This window comes from Dasypus novemcinctus, chromosome 3 (assembly GCF_030445035.2).
Source record: "Dasypus novemcinctus isolate mDasNov1 chromosome 3, mDasNov1.1.hap2, whole genome shotgun sequence".
Classification (NCBI taxonomy): Eukaryota; Metazoa; Chordata; class Mammalia; order Cingulata; family Dasypodidae; genus Dasypus; species Dasypus novemcinctus.
Genome location: NC_080675.1, coordinates 96833044 through 96849947, shown reverse-complemented (window position 1 = coordinate 96849947; position 16904 = coordinate 96833044).

Below are 16904 nucleotides of genomic sequence, written 5' to 3'. Positions count from 1 at the left end.
ATCCACTCCCCAGTTCCACGGGTTTTTAAAAAAAATTTTAATATTATTAATATATGTACAACCTAAAATTTCCTCTTTTAAGCACATACAAATATATAATTCAGTGGTGTTCATTATATTCACACTGCTGTGTTACCATCAACATCATCCATTACTAAAACTTTATGATCAACCCAAATAGAAACTCTGTACAATTTATGCATTATGTCTCCATTCCCTAACACCACCCTGGCTCCAAGTAATATATTCTAGTCTCTGTCTTCATGAATTTGCTTATTCTAATAATTTAATATCAGTTCATACAATATTAGTTCTTTTGTATCTGGTTTATTTCACTTAATGTGATATCTTCAAGGTTCAGAACTTCCTTTTTATGGTTCAATACCATTCCATTTTATGTACATATCATATTTTGTTTATCCATTTATCAGTTGATGGACATTTGGGATTCTTACATCCTTTGGAAATTGTGAATAATGCCACTGTGAGTATCATTTGTGCAAATACTTGTTTGAGTCTCTGCTTTAAAATCCTTTGGGTATATACCTAGAAATGGGATTGCTGGGTCATGTGGTAATTCTATACCACACTTTCTGAGGAACCACTAAAATATCTTCTATAGCAGCTGCATCATTTTACATTGCCCCCAAAATGAATGAGTGTTCCTGTTTCTTGCACCTCTCCATCACTTGTAATATTGTTTTTTAAATAAATTTCTACTAAAATAAAGAAAAAAAGTAGTAGCCATTCTAGTGGGCTGAAATGGTGTCTCACTGTGGTATTAATTTGCATTTCCCTGATGGCTAATAATGTTGAGCATTTTTTCATTTTTCTAACAATTTGCATACCTTCTTTGGAGAGATGTTTATTCAAGTCTTTTGATCATTTTTTAAAACAAATGAATTTTATTGATACAGATTAAAACACAAATCCAAACAAAATGTACAATCAATAGTATTTGGCAAATCACGTATCTGTGAATTCATCACTTTAATCATTATTAAAGCATTTTCTTTATTCCAATGATACTACTAATAATAAAATATAACCAAAGAACAAAAAAACTCATCACCTGTCAATCTTTCTATGCTTCCCTGCCATAAACAGTTGTTTCCATTTCTTTAGTTTATTTGTATTTATATTTCATAAAAACTGTCTTACATATGCATTATTACCTATATTCATATTTCACATGAGTTTTCACTAAGTTATACAGTCCCATATTACATTTTTAGTTTTCCTTCTAGTAATATACATGTCCTTAGACTCCCTTTCAATCACTGTCATACCCATTTAATAGCTCTCCTGGTTATAAACACTATGAAGTGCTTTCACCTTTGCTCTTCAGTTCTAAAGATTTACTAACAACTTTTTTACCAATTCTGTAGAGATTTTATCCCTCAACTTTCCAGTTTCTTTGGCCAGTTTTAAAATTAGGTTGTTTGTCTTTTTGTTGTTAAGTTGAAGGATTTCTTTATATTTACTGGATAATAAGCTTTTATTGGGTAAGTGGTTTCCAAATACTTTCTCTCATTTTGCAGGTCGTCATTTTACAATCCTGACGATGTCCTTCAAGGCATGAATGTTTTTTACAGACCTTATTTACCTACTATTTTTTCTTTTGTTGCTTGTGTTTTGGGTGTAAAGTCTAAGAAACCATTGTCTAATACAAGATCCTGAAGATGCTTCCCTATGTTTTCTTCTAGGAATTTGATAGTTCTGACTATTTTATTTGAGTCTTTGATTCATTTTGGGTTGATTTTTGTGTAAGGTGTGAGGTAGGAATCATCCTTCATTCTTTTGCAAATGGAGATCCAGTTTTCCCAGCGCTATTTGTTCAAGAGACTATTCTTTCCTAATTGAGTGGTTTTTGCCTGTTTGCCGAAGATATTTGGCCATAAGTGTGAGGGTTGATGTCTGAGCTCTCAGTTTGATTCAATTGGTTTATACATTGGTCCTTGTGCCTGTACCATGCTGTTTTGATTACTGTGGCTTTGTAATTGGTTTTAAGATTGGACAATGAGTCCTCCAACTTCATTCTTTTTCAAGATTGCTTCAGTTATTCAGATCCCTTATCCTTCCATATGAATCTGATGATTGGCTTTTCCATTTCTGCAAAGAAGGTTGTTGGACATTTGATTGAGGTTGCATTGAATCTGTAAATTGCTTTGGGTAAAATTGACATCTTAACATATTTAATCTTCTAATTCATGAACATGGAATGTATTTCCATTTATTTAAGTCTTTTTAAAATTTCTTTTAGCAATGTTTTGTAGTTTTCTTTGTACAAATCCTTTACATCCTTGGTAAGATTTATTCCTAGACATTGGATTCTTTTAGTTGCTATTGTAAATGGAGTGTTTTTCTTGACTTTCTCTTCTGATTGTTCATTACTTATATATAGCAACACTACTGGTTTTTGGGTATTGATCTTGTACCCTGCCACTTTGATGAATTCACTTACTAGCTCTAGAAGCATGGATTTTTTCAAGATTTTCTGTATATAGGATCATGCCATCTGCAAATAAAGAAAATTTTACTTCTTCCCTTCCAATTTGGATGCCTTTTATTTCTTTTTTTTTTGCCTAGTTCCTCTGGCAGGAACTTCCAGTACAATGTTGAATAATAGTAATGACAGTGGGCATCCTTATCTTATTCCTGATCTTAGAGGAAAAGCTTTTAGTCTTTCGTCATTGTGTACGTTACCTGTGGGTTTTTTATATATGCCCTTTATTATATTGAGGATGTTTCATTCTATTTCAATTTTTCTAAGTGTTTTTTATCAAGAAGCATATTGGATTTTGTCAAATGCCTTTTCTTCATCAATTGAGATGGTCATGTGGATTTTTCCTTCATTCTGTTAATGTGATTTATTATATTAATTGATTTCTTATTCTGAACCACCTTTGCATAAAATAAAATTCCACTTCATTATGGTTTATAATTCTTTTAATGTGCTTTTGGATTTGGTTTGCTAGTATTTTGTTGAGAATGTTTGTATCTATATTCATTAAAGAAATTGCCCTGTAATTTTCTTTTCTAGTTGTATCTTTATCCAGGTTTAGTATAAAGGTGATGCTGGTCTCAGAGAATGAATTCAGAAGTGTTCTCTCTTCTTCAAGTATTTTTTTCTTCTGTTATCATCTGGCTTTGGCATGAGGATGATATTGCCTTTAAAGAATGAGTCAGGTAGTGGTCCCCTCTGTTCAATTTTTGTAAGAGTTTGAGCAGAATGGATTTAAGTCTTCTTGGAATGTTTGTTAAAATTTCCACATGAAGCCATCTGGTACTGAGTTGTTCTTTGTTAGGAGGTTTTTGAAAAATTCCCAATTCAATCTCTTTACTAGTAATTGGTTTATTGAGATCTTCTATTTCTTCCTAAATCAGTGTAGGTAGTTTGTGTTTTTATGAATTTGTTCATTTCATCTAGGTTATCTAACTTATTGGCATGCATTGTTCATAGTCTCCTTACAGTCCTTTTTATTTCAGTGAGGTCTGCAGTAATGTTACCTTTTCATTTCTGATTTTCATTATTTTCTTTCTTTTTATCTTTGTCAGTCTAGTTAAGTGTTTGTAAATTTTACTGATATTTTCAAAGAACCAACTTTTGGTTTTGTTTATTCTTTTTTTTTTCTCTCTATTTCATTGATCTCTGCTTTTATCTTTGTTATTTCCTTCCTTCTGCTTGCTTTGAGTTAGTTTGATCTTCTTTTTCTAATTCTTCCAGTTTTGAGGTTAGGTTTCCAATTTGAAAGCATTCTTCATTTTTTAATGTAAGCATTTAGAGCTATAATTCTCTAACACTAACTTTGCTGTATCCCTTAAGTTTTGATTTGTTGTATTGTCATTTTCACTTGCCTCAATATATTTCCTAATTTCCCTTGTGACTTCATTTTAAACCCATTGGTTGTTTTAGGTGTACGTTGTTCTTTTTTTTTAAATTAAAATGCTGTTTTTTTAAAGATTTATTTTTATTTATTTATTTCTCTCTCCTTTTCTCCCTACCCCCCACTCTCCATTTCACTGTGTGTTCTTCTGTGTCTGCCTCTATTCTTTTCAGCGGCACTGGGAATCTGTGTCTCTTTTTGTTGCATCATCTTGCTGCATCAGCTCTCCGTGTGTGTGGGGCCATTCCTGGGCAGGCTGAACTTTCTTTTGTTCTGGGCAGCTCTCCTTACAGGGCACACTCCTTGCACGTGGAGCTCCTCTATGCGGGGGACACCACTGTGTGGCACGGCACTCCTTGCACACATCAGCACTGTGCATGGGCCAGCCGCACAAGGGTCAAGGAGGGCCTGGGTTTGAACTGTGGCCCTCCCATGTGGTAGGCGGATGCTCTATCTGTTGAGCCAAGTCCAATTCCCTAAGTGTACAGTGTTCATTTACACATATTTGCAAATTTTCCATTCCTCCCTCTTATTGATTTCTAACTTCATTCTGTACTGGTCAGAGAAGACACATTATAAGATTTCAATATTTCGTAATGTATTAAGATTTGTTTTGTGACCTAAGATATGTATAGCCAATCCTGGAGAATGACCCATGTGTCTTGAAGAAGAATGTGCATTTTATTGTTGTTGGGTGAAGTGTTCTATATATGCCTAAGTCTAGTTGGTTTAGAGTATCATTAAAGTCTTCTATTTTCTTACTGATCTTCTGTCTAGATGTTTTATCCACTATTGAAAGTGGTGCATTAAAGTCACCTATCATTAATGTGGAACCATCAATTCCTCCCTTTGCTTCATGTATTTTGGACCTTTGCTTTTAGGTGTGTATATATTTACAATTTTTTTTTGTTTTCTTGTTGGATTGGCCCTTTTATCAGGAAATAACAACTGTCTTTGTCCTTTTTAACTGTTTTTTATTTTAAGTCTGTGTTATCTGATATTAATATAGCTACCCCAGATCTCTATTGGTTGCTACTTGTGTGGTATATATTTTTCCATACTTCACTTTCAAACCACTTGTGTCTTTGAATTTAATGTGAGTCTCTTGAAGATAACATATAGCTGGGTCATGCTTTTTTTTTTTAATCCATTTTGCCAATCTCTGCCTTTTGACTGAAGAGTTTATACCATTTACCATTTAATGTCACTACTGATAAGAAGGACTTTCTTCCGGCATACTGTTATGTATTCTTTTTAAAATAAAATTTTATTGCTGTATATCATGCAAACATGAATATACATAAACAATAAGTGCATAGTAAAAGTTATGAACTTACAAAACAAACATGCATATCATCATGCAGTATTCCCATACATCACCCCACCATCACCACCTTGCATTGTTGAGAAACATGTGTTACAATCTATGAAAGAGCACTGCCAAAATACTACTACTAACTATAGTCCATATCTTAAATTTGGTGAATTTTTCCACCAACCTACCCGATTATTAACACCTTGTATTACTATTTTATATTGAATGCTCATGAGAGAATGTTCTCACATTTGTCCTGTTAACCACAGTTCGTCTTCCACCACATGATTCCCTAAGTTATAGTCCCATATTTTGTACAATCCATTCAAGGTGTACATTCAGTGGATCTCATTTTTGTCACAGAGTTGTGCTGTCATCATTTCAATCAATTTTAGAATGTTTTCATTACTCCAAAAGGAAAAATCCCATACCCCTCTTTAATCTGCAACTACTGTTTCTTAGAATTGATACAATGTTATCATTGCCACTGCTGCAAAAATAGCACAATATACTCTTAACTATCATCCATAAATTACTTAGTCTTTGTAAGTCTTTCACCTCTTTTGTTCCTCAAATCTTCTGTTTATGTCTAATTGTATACTTACTTTATTTTTCGTGTTGTACCCTATTGATTGCCTTCTCATTTCTATCTGAATATATTTTTCATATGTTTTTCTTATGGTTAACAAGGGGCAAAATTTTAGCATTCTAAATATACAACAGTCATATTTAGTTTTATGCCAGCTTGACTCCAATAGCATGCATATATACTTTTCCTATATCCCTGTCTCTCCACTTGTTTTGTACTTATTACCATTGATATATTTGTACATTGTTTGTCCAAAACCATAGGCTTATCATTACTTTTATAATCATTTGCATTTTAGCTCCTGTAGAAAGTAAGAAGTGGAGTTACATTACAAAAAAATGCAATAAAAAGTACTGACATTTATAATTACTCAAATGGTTACCTTTACCAGAGATCTTTATTTCTTTGTTTTGCATTGAGTCACTGTCTACCGTCCTTTCCTTTCAATTTGAAGAACTCTCTTTAGCATTGCTTGTAGGGTTGGTCTAGTGGTTATTAACTTCCTCAGCTTTGTTTTGTGATTACAGAAAAATCATGCAGAAAATAGAGTTCCCATATACCTGTATTATTATTATTATTTTATTATTATTTTATAGTATAATTTTATTCAAGAAATTGTGGATTTACAGAAACATGATGTATAAAACACAGGTTCCTATGTACCACCTATTAACACTTTGCTTTGATATCATACATTTGTTGCAATTGATGAAAGCGCATTTTAATAATTGTAGTATTAACTATAGCCCATAGTTCAATTTAGGATTCACTGTTTGTGCTGTGCAGCTCCTTTTTTTTTTTTTTAAGATTTATTTATTTATTTCTCTTCCCTTCCTCCCCCCATTGTCTGCTATCTGTGTCCATTAGCTGTCTGTTCTTCTGTGACCACTTCTATCCTTGTCAGTGGCACCGGGAATCTGTGTTTCTTTTTGTTGCGTCATCTTACTGTCTCAGCTCTCCATGTGTGTGGTGCCATTCTTGGGCAGGCTGCACTTTCTTTCACAATGGGTGACTTTCCTTACTGGTGCGCTCCTTGCACGTGGGGCTCCCCTTCGCAGGGGACACCCCTGTGTGGCACGGCACTCCTTGTGCGCATCAGCACTGTGCATGGGCCAGCTCCAAATGGGTCAAGGAGGCCTGGGGTTTGAACCACGGACCTCCCATATGGTAGGTGGATGCCCTATCAATTGGGCCAAGTCTGCTTCCCTGCAGCTCCTTTTTTTTTTTTTTTTTTAACTTTTACTCTAGTAACATATATACACCTAAAATTTCCTCTTTTAAAGACATTCAAATATATAATTCAGCAAGCTAACTGGGGGCCATACCCCATGGTGGCTTGCCACAAGAGTCAGGGATAGGTGCTGATAATCATCTGGTGGAGAGAGCACTTTACTCTAATTTACCAGACTTTTCCTCCCACTTTTCCCTGGATGCTGTATAGTGTTTTACTAGACTATTGAGTTTCAAAGTAGTGGTTTCAGACAGTTCCTACCTATTTAATAGTTGTTCTGGTGGAAAAACTGAATCCTGGAGTTTCCTATTCTGCCATCTTCCCACTTATATCTTTTCATTTTAAGACTACTTGTGTAGTTTTAAATGTTATACAGTTATGTCATGCATTTTTAATCCATTCTGCCAATCTTTGTCATGTGATGGAGTGTTTAATCCATTTACATTTAAAGCAACAATTTATAAAGCAGGATTTTCTTCTGCCATTTTATTATTTTGCCTTTGCAAGTCATACATTTTTTTGATCCTCAAAACTTCCATTAATAACTACTTTGATTTTTTTTTGTATTGTGCCATTTTGAGATCCTTCTCATTTCCTTCTGTAATTATATTTCATATATATTGTTTGTGCTTTCCAGGGGTTAATTTTAACATCCTATATCTATGACAATCACTTTTGAGTTGATACCAGCTTAACTTCAATAGCATACACACACACTATACCTCTCCATTCCGCAATCATTTTTGTTGTATTCATTACAAATTATGTCTTTATACATTGTATATCCAAAACAATAGATATATCTTACTTTTTATGCCTTTGCCTTTTATAATCTGAAAGAAGTAAAAAGTGAAGGTACATACTGAAAAATACAATATAATAGTTTGGGTGCTTATAATTACCCAAATGGTTATGTTCACCAGAGTTCTATATTTCTTTATGCCACTCTGTCCCCTGTCTAGTGTCCTTTTCTTTCAGTCTGAAGAACTCCCTTTAGCAATGCTTGTTGGGCAGGTTTAGTGGTGATGAACTCCCTTAGCTTTCATTTATCTGATAATGTATTAACCCCTCCTTCATATTTGAAGTCTTGCTGGATATAAAATTTTTGGCTGACAATTTTTTTAGCACTTTAAATAGTTCATCCCCATGCCTTTTGTCTCCATGATTTCTAGTGGGAATTGACAATTAATCTTATTGGGATTCCATTGCACATAACTCATTGCTTCTCTCTTACAACTCTCAGAACTCTTTCCTTGTCCTTGGAATTGGGTGATATGCTGGCTTGAGTCTTTTTATGAACTCCAGAAAATCATGTTCTCAAAGCACACCTATTCCTGTGCTTTTAAACCCATGTAGATGGCACATTTTGATTAGATCATTACAATTAAGGGCCTTTGATTAGATTGTGATACCCAGGGTGGGTCTTAATCCTCTTATTGTAGTCCTTTATAAATGGAGGACTAAAAAGTAGCAGACACACAGGAAAAAAAGCTGCAGAGACAGAGAGAAGCCAGTAGAGATGAGATGGCACCATCATTTTGTTTTGTCATATGACTGATCATCAGTGACTGAGCTTGGGGAGAAAATGAGCTTGGAGGAGAAGGCAAAGGCTGACAGAGCCACCATTGTGTCTTGCCATATATCAGGAGTACAGGATCATTGGCAGCTGAACTTCAACGAGACAGCATCTTTGATGATGCCTTGATTTGGACATTTTCATAGCCTCAGAACTATTAGCTTTTAACCTAATAAATTCCTATTGTAAATGCCAATCCATTTCTTTATATTGTTCCCAACAATTTTTAACAAACTAAAACACATGGTTTGATTACTCTATTCCTGGGCATGGTTTTTGAGTTTATCTTGTTTGGGGTTCATTGGGATTCTTTAATGTGTATATCTGTGTCTTTCATTAAATTTGGGAAGTTTTCTGCCATTATTTCTTTGAATGTTCCTTCTGTCCCTTTCTCTCTTTCTTCTCCTTTTGGACTTCCATAATGCATGTATTGGTACACCTGATGGTGTTCCTCAGGTTTCTTAGGCTCTGTTCACTTTTTAAAATTATTTATTCTCTCTGCTTCTCAGACTGAATCATTTCAATTGTCTTGTTTTCAATATCACTGATTCTTCTTTCAAGTCTAATCTGCTGTTGAAATCCTCTAGGGAGTTTTTCATTTCAGATAATGTGGTCTCCAATGTTAGTATTTCTGTTTTGTTTCTATTGAGAATATCAGAGTGATTCCTATATTGTTCATTCATTGTTTTCCTGATATACTTTAGTTCTTTCTCTGTGTTTTCTTTTATCTCCTTGAGCATATTGAGGATAATTTCTAAAAGTCTTTGGTATGTCCAAACTCTGGTCCTCTTCATTGATGGTTTCTATATTTTTATCCTGTTCCTTTGAATGATTCATCATCTCCAATTTCTTTATCTTTGCAATCTTTTTTTTTTTACACTGTGTATTTTAATAGTTTAAATGCTCTTTCTCTGATGTAGTCCCTGAGTTGTCTGTTCCTCAAGTTTGTATCCAACTAGTGATATAACAGTGATTTCCTTGAGCGCCAGAGGTTAACAAAAACAAAGAACAAAAGCAAACATTACCTTTTACAGTTTACACACTGTTTCTTCTTTGACTAGTAGTTTCTTTAAGAGCATAGAGGTCCTACCAAGAAGATCAGCCTGAGACGAATGCCAAGTGTAGTCTGTCTTATCTGAGCTTGCGTGAAACCTTGGGGTTTGCTTTTGTCCTAACCTTAGCCTTTGGAATTTTCCCTGTTTACATTTACAGGAGTTCAAGTGTTCCCTCTTTCCCATTTGAAATAGACTTTCTCCCTGTGTTGGGTGCTCTATTATATGACTTAATGCATGTAGTCCTTTGCTCCACTTCAACTGAATTGTTTCTTACACTGCTTTAGCTGTCTACAAGCTGCTTCTCTGCCTTCAGGACAAATTCTGAGAGGGTGAGCCTGTGACAACTTTCTTGGTTCAGTCTTTCAGTCTTTCAGGTTTCCACCGGATAGACTGATGTACAAGTGCTCTAGTATGTGCATGAGGGTTATTCTGCTCCTTCAGGTGTTGGGCTGAGGACCTACAATCAGAGTATTGGGTTGGTTCACACTGCACTGGAGAGGGTGAATGGAGGTAATTAGCAAGGGCACCACAGACTTTGTCTACCATTTTCCAGGCTGCATTCTCTTGATTCGGTGCTTGTCCCATAACTGCAACCCTTTAACATGTTTCTGGAATTTTAAGAATGATGGTTCTGTCTGTTTCTGTTAGCTGTTCAGATTCTGTGGGGAGATGCCTAAATATCTGATGTCATCATCTTGGCCAACTGAAAGTCTCCAATGGAAACCTTTTTAATCTGATTTCCCTGTTCTTTTGACATGCCCCTATAATTCTTCAAGCACTTCCTTTTTTTGAGGTTTAAGTTAATCTTATATTTTCCTTGTTCTGGCCCTGGAATCAGTTATTTTTCCTAGGAAACCTGGGTCATTTTAGTGGAGAAATGTATTCCAAAATCAAGATTTTGTTGCTAGAAGTATGCTTGTTTTGTTGCATTGAGAAAGCCCGCAACTTTCCTCAATAGATGAAGCTAGAGATTATATACACACCATATACACACACATGCACATACATTTGCATCTATTTTATTTCTTTGTGTATCTATATTGAAAACCATGAGTTTACACCAATATGTCCAATTGCAATCTACTTCCACAGAGTTCATACTAGTTTTCTCTCTTTCCAAATTTATAATCCCCATTTCCATATTTATGTCTTTTTATATTTAATAACTCCCTTCTCTCATATTTTCTTCAGTTTATTTATTTATTTATTTGATCATTCTCCCATTAGGTAACCAATCTCCCATAGCTGCTGCTGTCCCTTTTCTGATGTTGATACATTGTATCTGCTCTGGCTCTGACACCCATCCCAGGCTGCTCACCTACATAGATGCCCCTCCCACTTTGGTTCTGATACCCTGGCAGGGCACACTTCTCAGCAGACACCACATCAAATGACTTCTTTCTCCCTATGCCAGACCATTCCTCCTTGTGGACTCCTATCTTGATTTATTCTAAAAAATGGCTTTAGGACTAAATTGTTTAGGAAGGGTAGGGGAGGAAAGGCAAGAGAAGGAAATGAGTGTTTTTCAAAAATTAAAACTATATATTAACACTTTCCAGTACTAATTCATATTCTATAATAATGTTGTATTAGTTTGAAACATTCACTATTTTAAATATTACTCTATTTTATTAACATAACATGATTTATTTAACTCTTTCTTGGCTTTTGAACACTCTGATGGTTTCCAACATTAAATAATTTGCACATTTTTTTCTTTAAAATAAATTCCTCAGATTGGAATTATTAGGTCAAAGAGTATAAATATTTTTAAAGCTTTAGGTACTTATTCACACATTCTCTTTCAATGAAGTTGTACTTACACTGCCACCAACACTATACATAAGGGGTACAAGTCACTAAATTTTTTGCATAATTTATTATTTTTTATTTTTCTCTCCGACCACTTGATAGGTTAAAGATAGTACCTCATTATTATCATACCATTTACTGAACATGACATTTCTAAACCAATTTTTTTGTAACCATCTCTTCCTCCCAGAGATTCTCTCTACTGATATAAACCCACTGACACAAACCCTTCTGAACATACATATGAACACACATTGTATTTGCTTCTCTGCAAACACAAATTAAAAACTCTTTTAATCTAAATAGATTATTCAATAATAAAGAGGGTTACCTGTTTAGAATGCTCAGAGGGGAGGGTCTGATGCAGGACGGGCTCCTGGGGAATGTCTAAATGCTCATTCTGCCAGAGTGGGTGACACCATGGGGTAGAATCCCAAGTAGTGAGAGTGGGGGTGGACCCACATCCTGGGGAGGACTAATGCCACCAAATAGAGGGAACTCTATCCCTCGAGAGAAAGGGTGGCTCCCAGGGCATTGGGGCAGATGAGCAAGTTAGGCCCTAAACACTATTCCATCTATCTCTGGAAGTGGCTCCTCAGGAAACGGAGGTTGACTGTCACTGTGGGCACCAAGGTGGAAGGGAAAATGGACGTTAAATGTGTGGAACCAAAGTAAATGGGGGGCAAGGGAGGAGTTTCTGGAGAGTACACAAGGATGGATATAAAACATGTAATATTACACCATAACATATAGGAGACGACAGACTGATAATGTAAACCATAATGTAAAACATAGGAGAACTAAAAATGTAAAGAACTGTGTATCCTAAAGTATGCACCATAATGTAAGCACAGATACTACCATGTTAGAAAGCTAATATCTCAGACTCTGTACATCACCTTAAGTAAATATGATGTGAATAGGGTGTAAGAGTATCGCTGTGGAAGGAAAAAGGTGTTGTGGTGGATGTATGGGAGTGCTGTATATTATATATATGCATTGCTGTGGTCTAGGACTCCTACGAAGAAACGCTGAATAATTGGGGGGGGGGGGGGGAAAAGGATAGGATGTGGAATTTTTTCAAGTCAACATTCTTTATCTAAGTTCTTTATCTAACTTTATCCAAGTTCTTTATCTATCCTTTAAACCCATCGCTATATGCCATTCCCTAGTAAGGGACCATGACATTATATTGGGCTTCAAATTTCGGGGAGTTCTGGATCACAGAGTGTTTCAACAATGGCAATGGAGGGATACTGGTATGGGATACCAATGACAGGTGATATATGGCTGACAGGGAGCTGTACAGAACATATGTCCAGGGTGCATGGTAATGACTGGATATACTCATAGTGGCAACAATTAAAAACCCAGCAGGGGGGGTACTGGGTTCCTGGCCAGTGGTGCTCTGTCGTGGTCCCTAGGGGAGCAGTGATAGTCTCCCAGGTACAGCGGCGGGGACCGGGAGGGAGTGAGGGTTCAACAGTGAGCCCCTGATGCTAATGACTATGCTTGTGAGCTGATAAACCTAAAATAAGAACAAGGCCTAGAGCAACATTGTGCCTGGGAATTTCCTCCTGTCAGCCTTCATGTTACTCAAATGTGGCCAGTCTCGAAGCCAAACTCAGCATGTAAATGCAATGCCTTCCCTCCAGCGTGGGACATGACACCCGGGGATGAGCCTCCCTGGCAACGAGGGACCACTATCAAATACCAACTGATGATGCAACTGGAAAAGGACCTTATATGGAAGGTTCAATGCGGATCAACAGAATATCCATGTCTACATAAAACAACATGACTTTAAAATGCTGTTTGACCTAAAGTAAGGGGGAAATGGAAAGGAGAAATGAGTTTATATGGCTACGAGTTTCTAAAAAAGAGTCTGGAGGCTGGCAGAAGGATTGCCCTCATGCACAACTGAGCAGAGTCAGAGAGACAGATAAAGCAGATACAACCCCCAGATATTGGTTCCTATGAAGGCTAAAGAGACCCATGAGAGTTATGGTCATGGCCGATGGGGTTTACTACCAGGGCAGATGGCCCCTCTCTGGAAATGGTGTTTATGTGTGATGAATCTGGACTCAGATAGGATCTCCCTTCATAAGACTTTCATACTAATCTGCTGGAGGTGCAGTTAACGTTGGGGTTTAAGATATAGTTAGGGGATTTGAATCTCTGGACTGATAATGTGATAGCCAGGTCCTGAGCCTCAACAGACTCCAGCACCTACAATCTGATTTATTGGACTTACCACACTCAGCTAAGATGGAGTTGAAGAAGGACAATCACCACACCATGGAGCCTAGAGTGATTACAACTGAAAATGGGAGGATGGCAGCCAGCATCCATGTGGAATCTGAGCCTCCTCTTGACATAGAGGTGCAATGGACACAACCAATCCAATGTCCACATAGAAGAGGTGGCATTGGATTGGGAAAAGTGGACATGGTGGACGATGGGTATGGGGAAGGGCAGGAAGAGATGAGAGGTGGGGGCGTATTTGGGACGTGGAGCTGCCCTGGATGGCACCTCAGGGGTGATCACCGGACATCGTGGATCCTCACAGGGCCCACTGGATGGAATGGAGGAGAGTATGGGCCATGATGTGGACCATTGTCTATGAGGTGCAGAGGTGCCCAAAGATGTACTTACCAAATCCAATGGATGTGTCATGATGATGGGAACGAGTGTTGTTGGGGGGGGAGAGGGGGGGTGGGGTTGAATGGGACCTCACATATATATTTTTAATGTAATATTATTACAAAGTCAATAAAAAAAAAATTTGGGGGAGTCTACCTAAACATAAAAAAAAAAAAAAAATAGATTATTCATGGTGGCTGCCTCATATTACCAGTCATGCATTCAGGCTGCTGAATCTGAATTCATTTAGGAGGGTCCAGAGAAGCCACGGATCAGGAGTTTCTCCAAAGGAAAACTATATCATATTGATTAGATTGTGTAAGGGCCATGGGTGTTTCATTATTTGTCCATGTTGTTTTGTGACATGCCTTTTGTGTGTGTGTAACGGCACCATATGTTTTATAATTCTTGAGATTATCTATACTAGCCTGAACAAACTGCTCCCCACAGCCAGACTTCTCACTGGCTCCATTCTTATAACCTATTTGTTTTGCCTTAGCTGATTCATTTCACCCACTTTTAAATGGACTCTTTTAATATTAATTCTAAAACAGAAAAAGATTTAGTTAAAACCCCAAAACCAGAAATACAAAAAACATGTTATTTACTTTGTAAAATAGGAACTTTCTCCCTGGGCTGGCCCTGTTTAATGGGGACTTATATGTTTTTTTATTCTGAGTATTAAAAATGATCAAATTTCCTCATGATTGCTATGATTCCCTGGCTTTTCAATTTTCACCACGGTGGCACCTAAAATCTGTCCTGTAGAATGTTTAGACTAATCAAAAGGTATTATAAGAGATACATTCAGCGAAGGATGAATCTTAGCTCAGGTTACATTTTGTTTATCAAAATAATACATGCACACAGGTAAAAACTACAGTCTCTTTCCCTACCACTTTCCAAGTCCAGACCAAGTCTTTGGAACCATTTCTAGTTCTTGCCTCTATATCTGTACTGAAAGTCTTCTTCTCTACTTATTAATCTTTCAAGTATCTACTGACTTCATATTATCTGAGATTAAGGTTTAACTCAATCCACCTCTCTCCCTTCCCACCTTATCCAGTATAATTATATTTTACTTCCTTCTTTCCAACCCAATAACACCCTTTTTAGCTTTTGTTTCAGTTATACTTTGTATATTTCGAGTTCCTATTTTAAAAGAGGATATTAGCATGCATATCCTTGTCTTCAGTTCTCTTTTCCTCTGCCTCCAACTTAAGTCGTTTGTACTTTATTTTTACATGGTCATGATTATTAGTATAATACTTAATTCAAAAACCAAAAGAAAGATTTAGGCTCATTGCTGTACATTGATTCTAAAAGTTCAAAAGAGAGGCAATCATTCTCTTGCATCACCTCAGCTTCCTGTTCTGCTACGTCTCATTGTTGCTCCTCTGTGTCTCTTGTTGCACCAGCTCTCCGTGTGCGGTGGCACTCCTGCGAGGGGAGGCGCTCTGCATAGCACAGCTTGCCTTCACTAGAAGGCCCTGGGCATTGAACCCTGGATATTCTATGTGGGAGATGGGAACCCAACTGCTCGAGCCACATCCGATTCCCTTATATTGTTATTATTATTATTTTTAACTTTAAAATGAACTTTAATTTGTTTATATTCCTTTAGTGCATTTAAAGATGTAAACAGAGCAGGTTAGAGATTCCAGGGGAGAGTGGACTTTTGCTGGTAGGTTGGTTTTAATTCAGAAACTGATGTGCGACGACTGCCTGGCTTAACAGGGGCATGGGGAAGAAAGAAGGGGCGGCAGCTCCCAGTGCGGCCCCAGGCCAGGGGTTCACGTGCGCAGAGCTGCGCTGGGCCCGGCCTCACCCTCGCGGTCTCGTCCAATGAGCTTTGCGTTTGGTCCCAGGGGCCAGCTCTGCCTCGGGAAACCGAAGGCGGAGACACTTGTTGGCCCTGGGGACAGCCCTTACATTATTTTGAATGTCCAAATAATGTTTTCTGAAGATCCAACAACACCAGAATTTCTTTTTTCAGTTTTTAAAACAGAATGGTTGGCATCCAATTTTACATTTTATGCAAATAAAAGATTAAACAAAAAATTCCACCCATCATCTGGGTCACTTTCTCAGATCAAATTTTTAATTTTCCTGTGACCTCTGCTAGCACTTGTCTTTATTATAAACATTTGTGATTTTTTTTACTGGTGGAAATCATAGTGTAGACATGTATTTTAAAATATCAGGTATCCAAATTTTAATGAGTGAATTTGTTTTATTTTAAAAATAATTTTAATTGACATATATTAACATTCCATACACTCTATCCAAAGTGTACAATCAATGGCTTTTAGTAAAACCATAGTGTGCAATATCACTCACAAAGATATTAATATTTTAGAATAATTTCATTACTCCAAAAAAGAAAAACTTCACACCCTTTAGTGGTCATCTCTCAATTACTCTATCTTTCCACAGTCCTACATAACCACTAATCTAATTCCATCTTTATAAATTGATTTATATTTACATTTTATCTAAATTGAATCATAAAATATGTAGTTCTTTTTGCCTGGTTTCTTTCAATTAGCATAATATTTTTTTTTGCCTGATGTTAACATCTTGTAGCATTAGCATATATAACATTTGTTCAGTTTCAAAGAAAAACAGTTTTATATAAGCAATATTACCCATATTCATATTTCACATAAGGTTTTACTATGCTATACAGTTTCATGTTACATTTTTTAGCATTCCTTTTAGTAGTATACTTGAACCCAAGCTCTAAACTTTCTCTTTCAACCATTGTCATACTCATATAATAGCATGGTTAATTAC